This window comes from Silurus aristotelis, assembly GCF_946808225.1.
Source record: "Silurus aristotelis genome assembly, chromosome: 11".
NCBI lineage: Eukaryota > Metazoa > Chordata > Actinopteri > Siluriformes > Siluridae > Silurus > Silurus aristotelis.
Window position 1 is genome coordinate 9,985,538 of NC_139584.1, and position 17,919 is coordinate 10,003,456.

Here is a 17,919-nt window from a genome sequence, read left to right on the forward strand (position 1 = left end):
GCTGTTTCTTTTTTACATTTCAAAAACTAGGAAAATAAAAGGTAATTAGAAAATACTGTTTCATTAGGAAGTACTAAAACTCTGTTCATGACTATAACTGTATAGTTTCATTCATTCACAATGTTAATAAAACAGATTCAAACTCCTTTTAAGACAATCAGAGTGCAGTATTCAGACAGATCATGCTTATAAGTCACATTAATATATTCTGCAGATCTCTTACACAATTCTTATGATTCAAAGAATTCTTTAATGGTGTGTGAATTGTATCTGCGAAAGCAAAATCGGGCCAGAGAGTGCTCAGTATAAAGACACCTTACGGCTGTGTTTGGTACACATTATGAGATTTCAATGTGAGTCAGATCTGTACACCAAGTAATGGCTTTTCTTCCTTTAAATCTCATTCACTTTCTGTTTTTTTGGTCTTGTAAAATGCTCTTGAACTCTACCAGTCACATTTATATCCTTCTGCACTAACGGAGTATTAACATTGAGGGGTTATCTCAAACACAAGACCAAGATTGAGGTTAACAGACTTCAATTTCCATCCGTTAATCTTCACAGGAACCTAATATGTTGAATGATCTTCAATTTTATGCTCAAGAGTCGATTTCATATCAGTGTTAAATGAAGCTTTTATGTGCATGTGCTGGTGGTTTGGTGTGCTCAGTTGGACGTCACAGTGAATCTATTCTAACCTTCGACAGACATATGTGTGGACAGGATCATGCTGTAGTAGTGTGGACACATCCTCTTTCTTCTCTTCTCTACTTTACCTCAGTCATTTTATATTTACAAAAACGTGGATGAATAGTTAAGCAGAACAGTACACATTATGCTACACTGTGACCTCTTTCCCCTATTCTCTCTCTCGTTCTTCTCTCAGTGCTGTAGATGAAAGCACATTAAAGTTGCATGGAAAGGAAATTGAAAAATCCCACTTTGGTGCATACAAATGAAGCCCTTTTATTTGGCTCTGGATGAACACAAAGGAAAGCAAAGAGGACGAATGCTCCATTACGTTTTGCTGTCTGCATCAGTCACTAAATCAAACCTGTGAATGAAGGAATCATTCAATGATTCCGGCTATTTACATCCAGGAGAAATTTTGCAGAGTAAAAAAGTACCGTCATCTCATATGGGTCGGTCCTAAGAGTAAGCACACATGAAGACATATACACAAAATCTGGGAAGAATTTAGTCAGAAGGTCATGGCGTAATCCTGACTTTCATCTAGTGAGTAGCTCATTTCTTCCTTTGCCAGCCTCGATGTCCCCTCTGCACCTTTCTCCGTGTCACTCTTCCTCTTGCTAAGATTGCTGTCACTTCCCCTTAGCTGAAAGGATCAGTGGTCACATCATGTAATTAACCTCACCTGTATTTGCCGCCCGCGCTGACTGGAGGATCGAGCTGACACCCAGAGACAGACATTGAGGGATAAAGAGAGTGAGAATGAGGTGAGTGAAGGACAGGAGGCTATAGCTGTCATATCACACTTCCCTGTCGTATGTCGTATCACAATTCAATTTTATGCCAGCAAGGAATCTAGATATACTATCTACACTGGTTAGACACACCAGGCACTCACCTGGACCTGCTCAGTTATTCATGTGGTGGCAATGCAAAACATTAACTCGTACACAAACAGGCTGAAAGCTTCAGTTAACATTCATATTAAACATCAAAATGTGGAAATACACTAGACGACAAAGGTTTTGGGACACCTCAATTTTCCAGCCATATGTGGTTCTTCCGAAACTGTTATCACAAATTGGGAGGTACACAATTGTATAAGATGGATTCATTATCACATCTATGGATTCATGAGCATTAAAACTTCACTTGAACTATGAGACCTAAACCTGTTCCAGCATGACAATACACCTGTGCACAAAACGAGTTCCATAAAGATATAGTTTACATGGGTTGGAATGGAGGATCTTGTGTGGTCTGCATAGAACTCTGACCACAATACTCACAAATCTCCATGACCACACATCAAAATCTAGTGGAACATCTTCCCAGAAGAGTGGAGGTTACTGTAACAGCAAATCAGGACTAAATGTGCGATGAGATAAAAACAAAACCCGTACATATCTTTTGGTTCGGTGCCCACCAATATTTGTCAATATAGTGTATGTAATTTCAGTTTATTTGACTGAAGGCTAGTTATTGGTGTCAGTTCTTGAGGGAGGAAATGTCGTATTTATCAGAGAAGTCCGATGAGTATTGCCAGTCTAGTTTAAATTAAATCAAATAACCACTCTTTACACCGATGCTGAGCAGAAAAGCATTTCAGAACTCAGCATGTTAAATCTTATGCAGATGGACAACAGCACAAGATTACAAGATAAGGTTCCAGCCCTGTCAGACAAGACTACACTGGACACAAACTTGACAAAAAAAAAAAAAAAAAAAAAAAAAACAGGGGGCAGATTGGAAAAACATTATCTGGTCTGATGAATCTAGATGTCTGCAGCAACATGCAGATGGTAGGTTTAGAATCTGGCATCCACAGCTTGAATCTTTGAAACCAGCTGCCTTTTGTCAACAGTTCAGGCTGCTGGTCATGTAATGGTGTGGGGGATGTTTTCCTGGCGCACGATCAGCTCCTTAAAACCAAAAACATCAGATATTTATCTATCTAATTTTGTTACTCTTCACGCACCATATTCTGAAGAATAAGGTGTTCTGATAAACTTCAGTATTCTACTTCAGTGGTCTACCTAGTCACCGGCACTTTTGGGACGTGGTAGAACTGGGGATTAGTTCAGCTAACAAATGTGTCAGAGAAATTGTAATGCAATCACGTTAACTTGGACCAGAATCCCACCTTGTAAATCCAGGCTTTAAAAACCTGAGGCTGTTCTGAGAGAAAAGTAATGTCCTAAGCAGCATTTGCATGGTGTTCCTAATCAAGTGGCTGAGTATGCGTAAAAGCTCAACAAAACAGGGCAACTGTTGTCGGAGCGAACCCTTTATTTTTAACTGTTTCCTAAAGGTAATCGTGTCCTTTTTGCATTGAGACATGTGGCTGTTAAGATAAATGCCAGCTGTAAACAAATTGCACTTTCATGTTAAATAAGTTTATAAAAAACTCCCATATGTTCTCCCTAATGTATATATGTGAGGAAAAGAATAACAATTGTCATGAGGGTCTGAGCCAACATGAGCCAACAGAATATTTTTAGTACTCTTGTAATAAATTTGACAAGTCTCTAGAACTCTACTTGAGGGGTGAATACCAGTACTCCTGAAACTATTGCTTTTATTGCTGTTTTGATGGTGGTGGTGAAGACTGCTGTCTGAAATGTTTTTGCACTCAGATTGAGAAAGTCATAGTATATGATTTACATCATTTTCATACTTCAAATCCATTCAGTGTTCCATTGCACCCTGTGATTGGAGACAATGTTACCCTCGAATGTTCATACAGTCTTCAGAGAAAACTCCAAAGAAAAAGTTTTGCTTTGGAAGATAGATATGAAATAACAAGTGCCTTGTTTCAACCAGCTGCAGTCTATGTGCATGTTCTGGCACATTTTACTAGAAAATGTTTCATTAAAGGCATCAAATTAAGATGAAGTCACCCACAGATGCCACCTAATCCAAAGTGACATCACATGTTTATGGTTACAAAAGTTTAAAATAGAGCTTCCACAATTAGTCAGAAACCTCTGCGACAGAACACGAACTCATTAGGCACTCGTATCGAAACAACCCTTGATTAGCTGTCTAAAATTGCAAGAGAGTGAAGACAAACAGGCTGACTTTGCTCAAGGACTGCGTGGAATTTGCCATGCTGAGTTATAACATTTGTCTTTGTTTTTATCAGCGCTTAAAATAAGACATTGAACAGGAGAGCAGACAAACACTTTCGAGACGATACTGATCCATCATCGGATCACTGCTGTCTGGAGTATCAGTTTGTGTCTGTCTGTGTTTATGTGTAACTCTAGATGGTGAATTATGACTTATGCCTAAATAACAAACATTGTTCCTTCTAAAATTCCACAGAAAGGATTGCAGATAGGGGCACACCTAGTGACATTTAATGGAACATTTATCTCATTCTTGAAACATGCAGTGATCTGAGTTTGTGATTCAACTTTATTGGCTCCCACTCTGTCCTTTATTTGAACATGCATATATATATATTTTTATTAGGTACCTATTATTTCATTTTATTTCGTTTTCTTTTTTTTTTTATGGAAAGAGCCATTTCAGTTTGAAAAAGCCAATTATATGGACAATTATAAAGCAATTTAATGCTATAACCAGGTAGAAAATGGGACAGCTTTACAAACTCACTTGTAGTTCAGTGTACTGTATTTATGATGCAGTATGCAGTAACGCTGCCTAACAGCTCCAGGATCCCTGAGCTCTGCTTACAGTCTGTAGAGTTTGCATAGTCTCCCAGTGGACTAGCTAGTCTAAATTGGCAATACGTGTGAGTGTGTGTGGCCAGGCATGCTGTTCAGGATAACGTACAGCTTCACAGCTTTACAGAACATCTGAAAATCAGTAAATGAATATTTATAGCTAGCGTGAATGGGCCAGATTTGAATAGCTCACTTGCAGAACACCATACATTTTCTTGTTTTAGTAAGAACAGTGCAAAAAATAGCTTAAAAAATTAAAAAACCGAAGTGAAAAATCTTAAATATAGTCAAATGTTTTCCCCAACTATTGTTATAATATCCTTCACTATTGAAGATAGTGACTGTGAAGATGTTTCATTAGATTTTTGTGTGTACTTGTCAAGATTTGTGCTCGTCATCTACAAAGGTGTTAGTAAAGTCAAGTACTGATGTAGGTGAGGTGAGGAGACCTGGGGTGCAATCAGTGTCCAATTCATCTCAAAAGTGTTCAGTAGTTGTTGTTTTTCTTGGCCTTCAGCTTTTTGCTCAGGATATGGTCTTCATGCTTATGTTTTTTTTTTTTTTAAGTTGGTTTGTATTAGTTATTTTATGTTTGGCATTTAAGTAAAAGAAAATATCAGCACTTGCATTTGCTCCCCACTCCTTACATAATAGTATCTATTAAATATAGTAATATGAAAGCAGTTTCTCTTTAAAAATGGTTTAATTTACATAATTGGACCTGTAGGACTAGTTTTATGCCTTTAATTCGCTTTTTTCCTCCCTATTTTCTTGCCCAATTCCCACCCATCTGCCAGCTCCCCCCTTCCAAAGCTGCAGGTGATTGGTTAGAGTTGTTTTTTTCCAAGTACAAGCATAAAATATGTAACCTTGAAACTACCCTTTTCTTTTTTTAACAATCAACACGGAAATAGCTTGTTAATAATACTACTATATACAATACTACTCCACTCTACAGTATTAACTCCACTTTCTGTACTTAATTATTTCCAGGTATTTAACTGAAACCCATTTCCAGGTTGTTAAAAATGCTTTACACTCCAATCAGATGTGTTTCCTCAGACAGAGAGTACAGAGACTACAGTAAGTGCCTGTTGGTAAAATCTGTGTATGGTCATTTCAGGAAAAGGTCCGACCATATGCAACTTTGGTGAATAACATGTGTGTTCTCTTGTTGTTATTATGTTTTTAGTTCTAAAGAAGAACTCATCTGGTCAACAGTTAACAGTGAATCGAAATCCATGAGCCTGAGGGCACTCAGCCAATCATAGCCATTGCGGAGTTCCAGTATTACATGGTTGGAATGAGACGTATAGTGGGAACGTCAGGGAGCTGAATAATGCATCAGCGGCCTGCGTGCTTTCAATAAGCGAGGGAGGGTGAGAAAGATAAACGAGTGTGAACGTCTGTACGATCCATCAACATTATTGTTCTGGTGGCAGGATGGCCGGAGCAGAATGTGAAGATGTTTCTACTGTCAGATCAAATATGCACAGGATGATCTCTGACTCTGCCACGGAAAAGAGCAAAGCTACATATGGTTTGTGGGAAATCCGCCTTAAACAAGGGCACTTTGATAAGCAGGAAAGGTGGCTCAAATATTTAAATAATGAATATTACTCAAATATCGGCCGATTGTGTAGAGATCATGATCTATTTTTTATGTTAAAATCGATGTCCTCCTGTAGCTGCCACTTACATAAATGTACACTTTCACATCCTGCCATCATTAAGCAGTTATACTAAGCAAGAAATTTGCACGTGATTTCATCATAAAGCAATAAAACCTGGAATGCAACTTTTTATTCCTTGAGGTTACAATTACAAGTACAGTGCAATCTCAGGGGTCAAATATCCGCGGCTTGTTTTAATAATTTACATCAGTGCTCTGAAATAAACAGGTTTTATCTCTTCGGTTTGAAATGAACATGCAGTCTTATTTTCTCAAGTGTTTGCTTGGTTTGATAGAGTTCTAGCTCTCTAGAGAGTCTTTCATGGTGCATTATTTCTAAGTATACAGATGGCTTTGAAGTGTTCCTCCATCTGTAGACTTTATTACTTTAAATAAGCCACATGATTTTGTGATTGACACACGATATTGCTCACATGTCATGTGATAAATAAGTCATAGGAAATGTTTAGAATGGTACGTATGGCATAAACGACACAAGCCTTTGGCCATTTTATGTTCAGTCTGCACAAAAATTCTATCTATCTTTATAGTGCAGTGAAGTGCAAGTGCAGGATCAGCTATGATGCCTTACTCCTGAAGCAGAGAGGGTTAAGGGCCTTGCTAAAGGGCCCAACAGTGGCAGCTTGGGTGTGCTGGGGCTTGAACCACCAACATTTCAGTCTGTAACCCACAGTCTTAACATTGAGCTTACCCATCTACCACACAAGCCAACAATGGTTCAGGGAGAACAGTGTTAGAACAACTGAAATAATGCCTGAATAATAAAAATACTGTAATAGGTTGACCGATATGGGTTTTTCCCAGGCCGATGCTGATGCCAATATTTGATGCCGATTTTTTTGCCCGACATGTTTGGCCGATTTTCTTTTTTCCCCCTTCATCTCATAAAATCTAATAGTTAATAAATCAAACATGACACAGAAAATTGCTTAAATTCAACATTTATTGATCAACACAAGCCTCTCCAATGCACTTGTTAGCAGGTTTTGGTCCCTGTACCTACCCTAAACTACAGCTGGTTAAAGACTCGCTAACAATACAGTTCAAAAAATGTGCCCTCATTGTCTCTTCAAATTTTATTCTCAATTCTCATTCTCTCTCCAAATTTTATTCTCATTCTCTCTCCAAAAGCAGCATCCTATTTAACCAATGAAATCTACAAGGCTAGATTAAAAACAAATGAACAAAATGAAACATGCTTGTTGTCATTCTTGTTCTTGTCTTTGCAATTTAGCAGACATGATTAAAAAAATAATAACGAGAATCTATTAGTAATGGCAAAGGTGTAAACGGTGCTTGATTTATATATTTACACTTCTAGCTCTTCCGGTTTCCTGTTTGAATGCGAAATAAAGATTACTGGCACCTGATGGTATGGGAAAGTTATGCTCTCTCACGTGAGCGTAAAACGTAAACGCACGGTTTGGTGTGACAGATGTGACTGCTCAATAATCGACTGATGCCGATTAATAAAAAATGGCAAAAATTAGCCAGATTCTTAGGTCAACCTCTAGTACAGGTAACAAAAATACTGTCTGAATAATCCCTGAATAATCAAAATACTGTCTAATAAATATTAAATATCCAGTCAGAAAGAAGAATAGAAAAAAAATACTGTGGGAATCACACCTGGGTAATAAAAATACTGTAAGGATAATGTCTACATAATATAAAATGCAGTCAGGATATGGTTAAATAATAAAAATACTGTCAGAAAAACACCTGAATAATGAAAATACTGCCTGAATAATGTCTTATACAATTGATGTTTGAATAATGTCAGTACAATATGAATACTCTCTGCATAATGACTCAATAAGAAAAACTGTCTGAATGATGTCTGCACTAACTACGAGGTGGTGCATGTAAATATTGTGCCCACTTTCAAAACTTTTTTTGATAGAATAGTTAATCAATTACAGTGTGTACATAAATCAAAACTAATTGGCCGGGAGAATTGCTTTCGGACAGAAAATTTGTGCAGGCTCTGTTTTTTTTCTGCTCAGTGTGTCTGATGGAAGCAATGATGCGTGTATGTTGTTGAGGAGATGACGTGTGTGTGTGTGTGTGTGTGTGTGTGTGTGTGTGTGTGTGTGTGTGTGTGTGTGTGTGTGTGTGTGCGCGCGCATGTGTGTGCGCGCGTATGTGTTGTGGGCAGGCAGAAACACGACCCAAATTGAGTGTAAATTGGTTTAGTTATTATTATTTGTGAAAAACTGGGAGATAACTTTATTTTTTATTTAAAATAAACATAGACTCGTGTTTTACAGCCACACCTCATAATATCTGCTTATGATTAAAATCAAACACACACACACACACACACACACACACACACACACACACACACACACACACACACACACACACTAACTGTACATATACAATCTACTAACTAATCATTGAGGCTGATTAAGATGCCAGGACATGTCATTCAAACACTTATTACCCATAACATTTTTTAATAGCTAGTTCTTCCCCAAACTTTCATATAGTGATCCCCACCCATGGGTGGTTCTTCCCCAAACTGTTACCAAACATTTAGTGGCTCACTATTGTAAAGGTAATGTGGTAGCATTACATTGTTATTTTACTTGAACTAGGAGACCCTAACCTGTCACAACATGGCAATACCCCTGTGCGCAATGTAAGCTATATGAAGATTTTGTTTACATGGTTTGGAGAGGAAGATCTCGAGTGGCCTGCTATAGAACTCTGACCTCAACCCTACTGAACACCTTTGGGAAGAACTGGAATGCTGACTGCAACCCCAGGTCTCCTCACCTACATCAGTACCTGCCTTTCTTAATGTACATGTGGCTGAATAAGTAAAGATTTCCACAAACACACTCCAAATTCTAGTGGAACATCTTCCCAAGATAGCAGTGGTTATAAATACATATCTTATAGTCCACAAACCTTTGTCCATATAGTGCATCTCTGGCACTGTTTGCCCTCACACTTTTTGGTGTTGTTTTATTTTAGTCAAGTGGATAAGTAAAGTGCTACAGAGCTCCACTGGAGACATCCCACCTTAATAAAATTTATGCATTGCCACAGTTTAACACGTGGGATCAGGATTCTAAAAACCACAACTTAGTAAGGCATGGGGACGAGATCAATAAGTCAATGGAACAAGATAACAAGTCATGGCCATGATTTAGCAATTCATTAGAATGAGATAGTTAAGTAATGGACATGGCTTAGTAACACGAGGGAACATACGTGATCATTGCATCACGCTCATAAACCTGGGTGCACGTTTATACAAGGTATTATGGTAATTACTGAGCGCTTTAGGCAACAAATCTACTGTGAATCTGTTTAAAATGTAGATACATTTTTAAAATGCACAGTAGGAATGTCAGCAACAGAGTTCTGTAAAATGATTTTCATGAAAACTGCACTGAAGGTATTGGATTTAAGCGAGTTTTCGGTTCTCTTTTTCAGTATCCTGCAGTGTCTGCAGTTTACTAAGCAAAAAAATGATAAAAGAAATATTCAAATATACCTGAAACTAACACTATATGGACAACGGCTTGTGAACACCAAAGCAAAAGTTTGCTATGTACTTCTTGAGTCCACATTTGCTTTTGTAACAACCTCCACTCTTCTGGGAAATGTATACCCATAATCTTGCACTTTTACAAATATCTTATTTCAAGTGATTATTATGGTACCATTCATTCCTGACCTACTCTACACTTTAATACATGAAGTATACCTTAAAAGTCATAGCCAAATCCCACTCACAAGCAACTTTTCATCTATCGAGTAGCAGCTAGCATGATGGGAGTGTGAGAGTTAACACGTGCTTCCTCGTTGACGCATTTCTTTTTTAACTGTCACTTATTCATTATCATATGGCAGCTGAATGTGCTTGGCAGCAAATGGAAAAAAAGATGTGTGTATGCGTGCATGAAAACAAAAGCATAGTGGAAATATTCCACCAGGAACTATTCTTCATACTAGTTCTAGAACCATAGGAAAGTATGACAACTGACTTAGAAGGAGATGGGTTAAAATGACAGAATGAGAGAGAGAGAAAGAAAAAGGGAGAGAGAGAGAGAGAGAGAGAGAGAGAGAGAGAGAGAGAGAGAGAGAGAGAGAGAGAGAGAGAGAGAGAGAGAGAGAGAGAGAGAGCACTCTCAACTCTCATTTATGTGTTTCTTTAATGGAGGCAGGCGAGATCGTTGTGCTAAGTAGCTGTCCCTTTAGCCAGGGTGTCTGTAAGCTGCTGTCTATAATTCTCTCTCTCTCTCTCTCTCTCTCTCTCTCTCTCTCTCTCTCTCTCTCTCTCTCTCTCTTACACAACACACACACACACACACACACACACACACACACACACACACACACACACACACACACACACACACATACACAAACACAGTACCGCTAAGACCTCAGTGGAATGCAGAATGCTGACAATGATCGCATCTGCATTTGCCTAAAACCTTGGCCAATTTGTTTATAGTACTTTTTCCATTTAAGTGTGTGTGTGTGTGTGTGTGTGTGTGTGTGTGTGTGTGTGTGTGTGTGTGTGTGTGTGTGTGTGCGTCTCACCATAAGTATTTCAAAGCACTTATCTTTCCCGAGATACTGTGCAAATGATAAATAAACACGATTTGACTTGATCCTGACAACTTGGATCTCACACACGCACACACACACACACACACACATGCACACTCAAATATGCGCACACACAACCACATGCAAATAGTTTAGTGCTGTGTGGTAATTGAGTGTGAGCAGAAGTAATGAAGGTTAGATACGAGTCTCTCAGAACTGTGAGCTTCCTTTATTCTTAACACTCTTAACCCTGTGGAGCTCATCAGCAGTAGCATTCAACTCACTCTCTCTCTCTCTCTCTCTCTCTCTCTCTCTCTCTCTCTCTCTCTCTCTCTCTCTCTCTCTCTCTCTCACACACACACACACACACACACACACACACACACACACACACACACACACACACACAGTAAGAACAGGTGATCATTGTAAGAAGCGACGTGAGGCTGTACTCTTACAGAGCGTGATTATGCAAGTGTGAGTTTGAGTGTTTGTAAAGGCGAGGTGAGTGGGAGGAGTGCGAGTCGGGGCTATTTTTAGATCGGCTGTGAATCTACGTGTAATTGTGGGTGTAATTGTAAGTTTGAGGCGCAGCGATGTCAGCTGTATATATGTAGTAAATCTGGATTCAATTAAATGCTATACACATACTTCTTCCCATACAGAACTCTTCCGTTCTGTTCTTTACTCACATTCGTTTTTTACGTAATCATTTTCTTTGCCAGTGAGCAAAAAACAAAACAGACCCTAACACCTTGTTATACAGAACTCTTATTGACTTCCTGTCTTCCTCATAATTAGACTTGTTAATAACCTTTTGACTGGATATGCATTAGCAGTGTCAAATTTACTTGAATGCATTTCAATATTAATTAGCCAATCATTGAACACTGCCACATACAGAATAAGCATTAGGTGCTGAGCTTTACTACACTATATGAACACACCTGTCTTTTCCAGCCATATGTATTACTTCCCCAAACTATTACCACAAATATGGAGGCACACAATTGTATAGGATGTCATTTGATGCATTAGCATTACATTTTCCCTTCACCTGAACTAGGAGATTTAAACCTGTTCAAGCATGGCAATGCCCCATGCACAAAGTGAAATCCATGAAAATCTGCTTTATATGGGTTGGAGTGAAAGATCTTGAGTGGCCTTCTATAGAGCTCTAAACTCAAGTCTACTGAACAGCTTAAAGATAAATTAGAATGCTGACATCACCACAGGACTCCTCACCCTACATCAGTACCTGACATTACTATTGGGCACAAATCTCCACAAGGACACTGAAAAATCTAGTTGAACATCTTCCAGGAAGAATGGAGGCTATTAAAACAGCAAATGGGGAGTAAATGTGGAATGGTGTATTTAAAAAAAATATACATATCTTATCAGGAGTCCACAAATGTTTCTGTTTATTCAAAGCATGTAAAGCAAAGAAAAGCATTGCAGCTTTATAATAAACAGTATTATACTGTTTATTCTAACATTTCCCAGAGTATGGATTGTCAGTTACATATCTTTAAATGCTTGCATTTCTTTAGTGCTATTATGAAATGATAAGATCTCTTTAGACTAGGGGTCTACGATATATATTGTCTATGATAATATCATAATTGTTGTTTTAACAATGTGGGATTTGACATTATCGAGTATATCACAAAACACACCTACAGAATGCATTACGTGATGAAGTCTGCAAGGTTGGACTAGTGCTCATGCGCATTCAGAGTGAGTTATTTTATTGCATTAATCAGTCTAATAAAACGCATTTGGAATGATCACAAAATTCAGAATATGGGGCAGAAAATATATATCATATTATATTTAATTAATATCGCAAAAAGTTAAAATATATGCTCCAAAAATCAGCTATTCAAATATATATATATATATACAGTGAGGAAAATAAGTATTTGAACACCCTGCTATTTTGCAAGTTCTCCCACTTAGAAATCATGGAGGGGTTTAAAATTGTCATCGTAGGTGCATGTCCACTGTGAGAGACATAATCTAAAAAAGAAATCCAGTAATCACAATATATGATTTTTAAACTATTTATTTGTATGATACAGCTGCAAATAAGTATTTGAACACCTGTCTATCTGCTAGAATTCTGACCCTCAAAGACCTGTTAGTCTGCCTTTAAAATGTCCACCTCCACTACATTTATTATCCTGAATTAGATGCACCTGTTTGAGGTCGTTAGCTACATAAAGACACCTGTCCACCTCATACAATCAGTAAGAATCCAACTACTAACATGGCCAAGACAAACGAGCTGTCCAAAGACACTAGAGACAAAATTGTACACCTCCACAAGGCTGGAAAGGGCTACAGGGAAATTGCCAAGCAGCTTGGTGAAAAAAGGTCCACTGTTGGAGCAATCATTAGAAAATTGAAGAAGCTAAACATGACTGTCAATCTCCCTCGGACTGGGGCTCCATGCAAGATCTCACCTCGTGGGGTCTCAATGATCCTAAGGAAGGTGAGAAATCAGCCCAGAACTACACGGGAAGAGCTGGTCAATGACCTAAAAAAAAGCTGGGACCACCGTTTCCAAGGTTACTGTTGGTAATACACTAAGACGTCATGGTTTGAAATCATGCATGGCACGGAAGGTTCCCCTGCTTAAACCAGCACATGTCCAGGCACGTCTTAAGTTTGCCAATGACCATTTGGATGATCCAGAGGAGTCATGGGAGAAAGTCATGTGGTTAGATGAGACCAAAATAGAACTTTTGGGTCATAATTCCACTAAACGTGTTTGGAGGAAGAAGAATGATGAGTACCATCCCAAGAACACCATCCCTACTGTGAAGCATGGGGGTGGTAGCATCATGCTTTGGGGGTGTTTTTCTGCACATAGGACAGGGCGACTGCACTGTATTAGGGAGAGGATGACCGGGGCCATGTATTGCGAGATTTTGGGGAACAACCTCCTTCCCTCAGTTAGAGCATTGAAGATGGGTCGAGGCTGGGTCTTCCAACATGACAATGACCCGAAGCACACAGCCAGGATAACCAAGGAGTGGCTCTGTAAGAAGCATATCAAGGTTCTGGCGTGGCCTAGCCAGTCTCCGGACCTAAACCCAATAGAGAATCTTTGGAGGGAGCTCAAACTCCGTGTTTCTCAGCGACAGGCCAGAAACCTGACTGATCTAGAGAAGATCTGTGTGGAGGAGTGGGCCAAAATCCCTCCTGCAGTGTGTGCAAACCTGGTGAAAAACTACAGGAAACATTTGACCTCTGTAATTGCAAATAAAGGCTACTGTACCAAATATTAACATTAACTTTCTCAGGTGTTCAAATACTTATTTGCAGCTGTATCATACAAATAAATAGTTGAAAAATCATACATTGTGCTTTTTGGATTTTTTTTTTAGATTATGTCTCTCACAGTGGACATGCACCTACGATGACAATTTCAGACCCCTCCATGATTTCTAAGTGGGAGAACTTGCAAAATAGCAGGGTGTTCAAATACTTATTTTTCTCACTGTATATATATATATATATATATATATATATATATTGATATATAGATATATAGATATATATAAAATTATATTATAATATTATAAAATACTGAGTTTATTTGCTTGCTAACAGCCAATGACTGATTGTAATGTAAGCATTTGACTCAAAATTTGATGCACACATTTAGAAAAAGTATTATTAAGGTAAAAATGTCCATAAAAATCTATTTAAACTTATTGGAAAAGATACATTTCTGTCACTTCAGTGAACCTACCACCACACAGAATATAAGGATTATCAAAAATGTTAGGAGTCAGCTGTCCATTGTAGTCCTTAAGGTACCAGCACAATAGGACACTCAGCAAAATATTGTCAAATTATTGTTATCTATAAAATCCAAAAAAGATTCATTTTCTGTCAATATTGCACACCCCTACATCAGACATCAGAGAATCTCCAAAACAACAGGTCTTGTGGAGTGTTTTCTGCATGCAGTGGTTAATACATACCAAAACTGGTCTGTGGAAGGTGACTGTCACCCAACACACAAGCATGTATGTTGGGAGCGATGGCTATGCCGTCTAGTCTAATCTCACAAAAGAACTACTGCATTGATTTGAAAAACATAAAAACTTCAAGATGTTGACTCAGCCTCCAAAATCCCCAGATCTCAATCTGATTGAGCAATCTGTCTGATGTGCTAGACAAACAAGTCAGATCCCTAGCGGCCCCACCTCACAAATTAAAGAATCTGCTTTACGTCCTAGTACCAGACATCACAGCATACCTTCATGGTGGAATCCATGCCTTGATGAGTCAAAGCTGTTTTGATGGCACAAGGAGGACCTACACAACATTAGGCAGCTGGTTTGGATGTGGGGCTGGTCGGTTTGAATTGTACTTGTATTTCAGCACAACGATGTCAAACACTTGTAGTAAATGTTATGAGTATTTAGGGTTTAACTGTATTTACATTTCATATACAAATTTTTTGCAAGCTGCCCAAAATTGGATTTGTCTCACTTATAAACAATGCATTCTTGAACAATATGCATCAAAAGAGAAAAGTCATTTTTGATAAAAGATCAAATAATGCAGTCGTGGGTTGTGCAGTATCTTTTGGATCCTCTGTATTGTAAAGTGTTACCCACAGGACATTATAAAGACAGCGGTATGCAATGAAAATAAATGCCTTTAAATGTTTTGCCCCTTGACAATTTGCATTTTAATTTTAAAGCCCGCAATGTAATCAGCACCACCCTGCTGAGTGATGAAAAGAACCGGATAATTAGAAATTAAGTAAAGACCATGGGCGCTGTTCTTTTGGGAGATGACGCTACAGAACTTCTACGCTCTTTTTCTCTCGTGCTCTGTCTCTCACTCTCTCTCAGCCATTACCCTTCTACATGTCTGATGCTGCCTCATGATATTTCCATGCACTGTGTGTGAATAATGCATGTGTGGAAATGAAAAGAAGGTCAAGCTTGTCTACTTCAAGTACATCTTTATTTGACCCAACGCACAGTAAAACTAAAGTTAATTTGTCAATAAGGGTGTGTATCTCAGAATCTGGCCTCTGACATCGTGAGCTGAAAGACTTGTGCTTCATCTGAAATGTTTCGGGGGTCGGCCCAAAGCAAACTGCCTCAAAGGGCTTCAGTGCTCCTGATGTTTCAAAGCAGTGGCAGGGTCTTCAGCTGTCCATCAAACAGCAATCTAAAACACGTATCACAATTTTCAATTTTCTAAAGTTCACGCCAGATCCATAGTGTAGCCTGCATTCTGTACAGACTGGCATAGACTTGCATCTCATAGAGCTAAAGCACTGGCTAAAACAAACACCTCTCTCCTGTGTCTAGAAATGATTCTGACACAGCACGTTGTCCTTTATTGTAATTCAAAGATTGGCTAGAAAATCCAAAATGTATTAACCTGTATAGTGGGAGAAAAAATTATGGCTGACAAAGACAAAAGAAACGGAAGAATAACTAAAACATATGTTCTTAACATAGATATGAGGAAGCGATTCTTTCTTATTTTACACTTATCTACTTTCTACACTTGGAATACAGATACAGTGGTCCCCGGGAACTCCCCCCCAGCGATTTAGAAACATCTGCAAATTTTGGACGCACCTATGGTACCTTAAGTGAATTCATTTAGACATTACACCAGTAAGGTGGTTCCTTTTTGATGCATACTCAGCAGAAAATGTGAAGTAATTGACATCATTTATCACTTAAAATGAATAATACAATAATGTGTTTTTAAAACATTTTATGTAATTTGTAAGTAAAAACATAGTTTAAAATGTTATTCCTAACATTCCTGAACATTCGGTCCCGCTGCGGATTCCCGCAAATTTTAAGATAATCCGCAACTTGCTGTTAGTTCGTTTCCAAATGAGGACCCGTGAATTTTCCGAGCCACGAGTTCCGAAGCTAATGTATAGTGAGGTGATTACACAGTAGCACAGTAAACCGTTTACATAGAAATCTAGCAGGAATGTTGGCGCTGAGTGGGAACTACAACTATAGCATTACATTACTGTGATTAAATAATGTGTGGTTGAACAGTGTGGTGTTAACATGCCTGTTGTTAAATACACAGTTTGCATTAGAGGTCAGCTTTCGATTTCGTTTAGGACTTTAAAATTACATGAACAAATCAAATACCTATAGTATAACTTAATACACTCTTATTTAACAATGAATGCAGGGGAATGATGTAAATTCCATGTAAAAAAAAAAAAAAAACAGCACCGGTGGGGTGTTCCGAGATTAGATCCTGTATGGCATCAAGTGATTCATAGACTATGTCAAAATAATATTAGCTTATTAGTATATGTGCATGCATTTTTTTCCTCAGTGTGTGGGAGCATTAGGGCTGCCAAAGTCCTGTAATTAGATTTTTTATGAAGCATTTAAATTGCGCCTAATATGACTGCATTTTATATAATCTGGAGATTGTTTCGCCTTTGCTTTCACAGACAAAGCAAACAGCAGTAACACCGCACTGTGGATTTCTATTACATAAAACCATAAAAAAAAAAAAACAATTGTTGCTTTCCCAAACCGCAAAGAAAGCACAAGGCAAAATCAAATGTTTTTTATATTTACCTACAGCTACCTACAATGCAAGCCCAGATTAGAGGTAAGAGAGTTTGCTCTTTCACCAGACAGCACGTAACCATGACAGTCATTTTGATCGATGCTTTCATTTTCACCACATCCGTAAAACTAAGTTGACAGCAGACGATAATTACATCCCCAGAGTCCTGTGCACTTGGTATGGTTCAAAACCAAAATCCTGTATGTGTTAGAAAGTCCTAAACTTAAATCTGTGGTAAGAGTTGAAAATTGATCTTCACCAGTAGTCCCCATGCTAGAATTGAAAACCATTGTGAAATCAAAATGGGTCAGGATCAAAATGGCAATTAGACACTAGGCATGTCAGGAGAACAAGAGCAAGTGCAGGAACCAGAATCTCTGTTCTAAGTGTTTGTGTGTGAGTATAAATGCACACACCTGTGCTAAATCAGTAGCTTGGTGATTAAAAGTGAATGTTTGACAGACATGTTTGCTGGGAAATTAAGTAGCTAGTTATACTACCGAGCAATTAAATATGAAATTTGGTAATATAATTTGGTATATAAATAAAAGTAAAAATAAAGTATATAAAAAATTACCAGCACAAATTCACAGCTAGCTCTCCATAACATTTGTAAAACTCCTACTGTATTTTTAGTTTACATATTTAAATGTGCTCCAAATCAGAAAT

General features: G+C 38.2%; 1 protein-coding gene and 1 long non-coding RNA gene across 4 annotated transcripts in view; one reads left to right on the forward strand and one right to left on the reverse strand.

Moving 5' to 3' along the window:
- LOC310733961 overlaps positions 1-17,919 on the forward strand; it is a 175,687-nt gene that overhangs the window by 157,131 nt on the left and 637 nt on the right. The window lies entirely within an intron of this gene.
- Positions 1-17,919, reverse strand: part of kcnd3 (potassium voltage-gated channel, Shal-related subfamily, member 3) — a 148,981-nt gene that overhangs the window by 103,831 nt on the left and 27,231 nt on the right. The window lies entirely within an intron of this gene.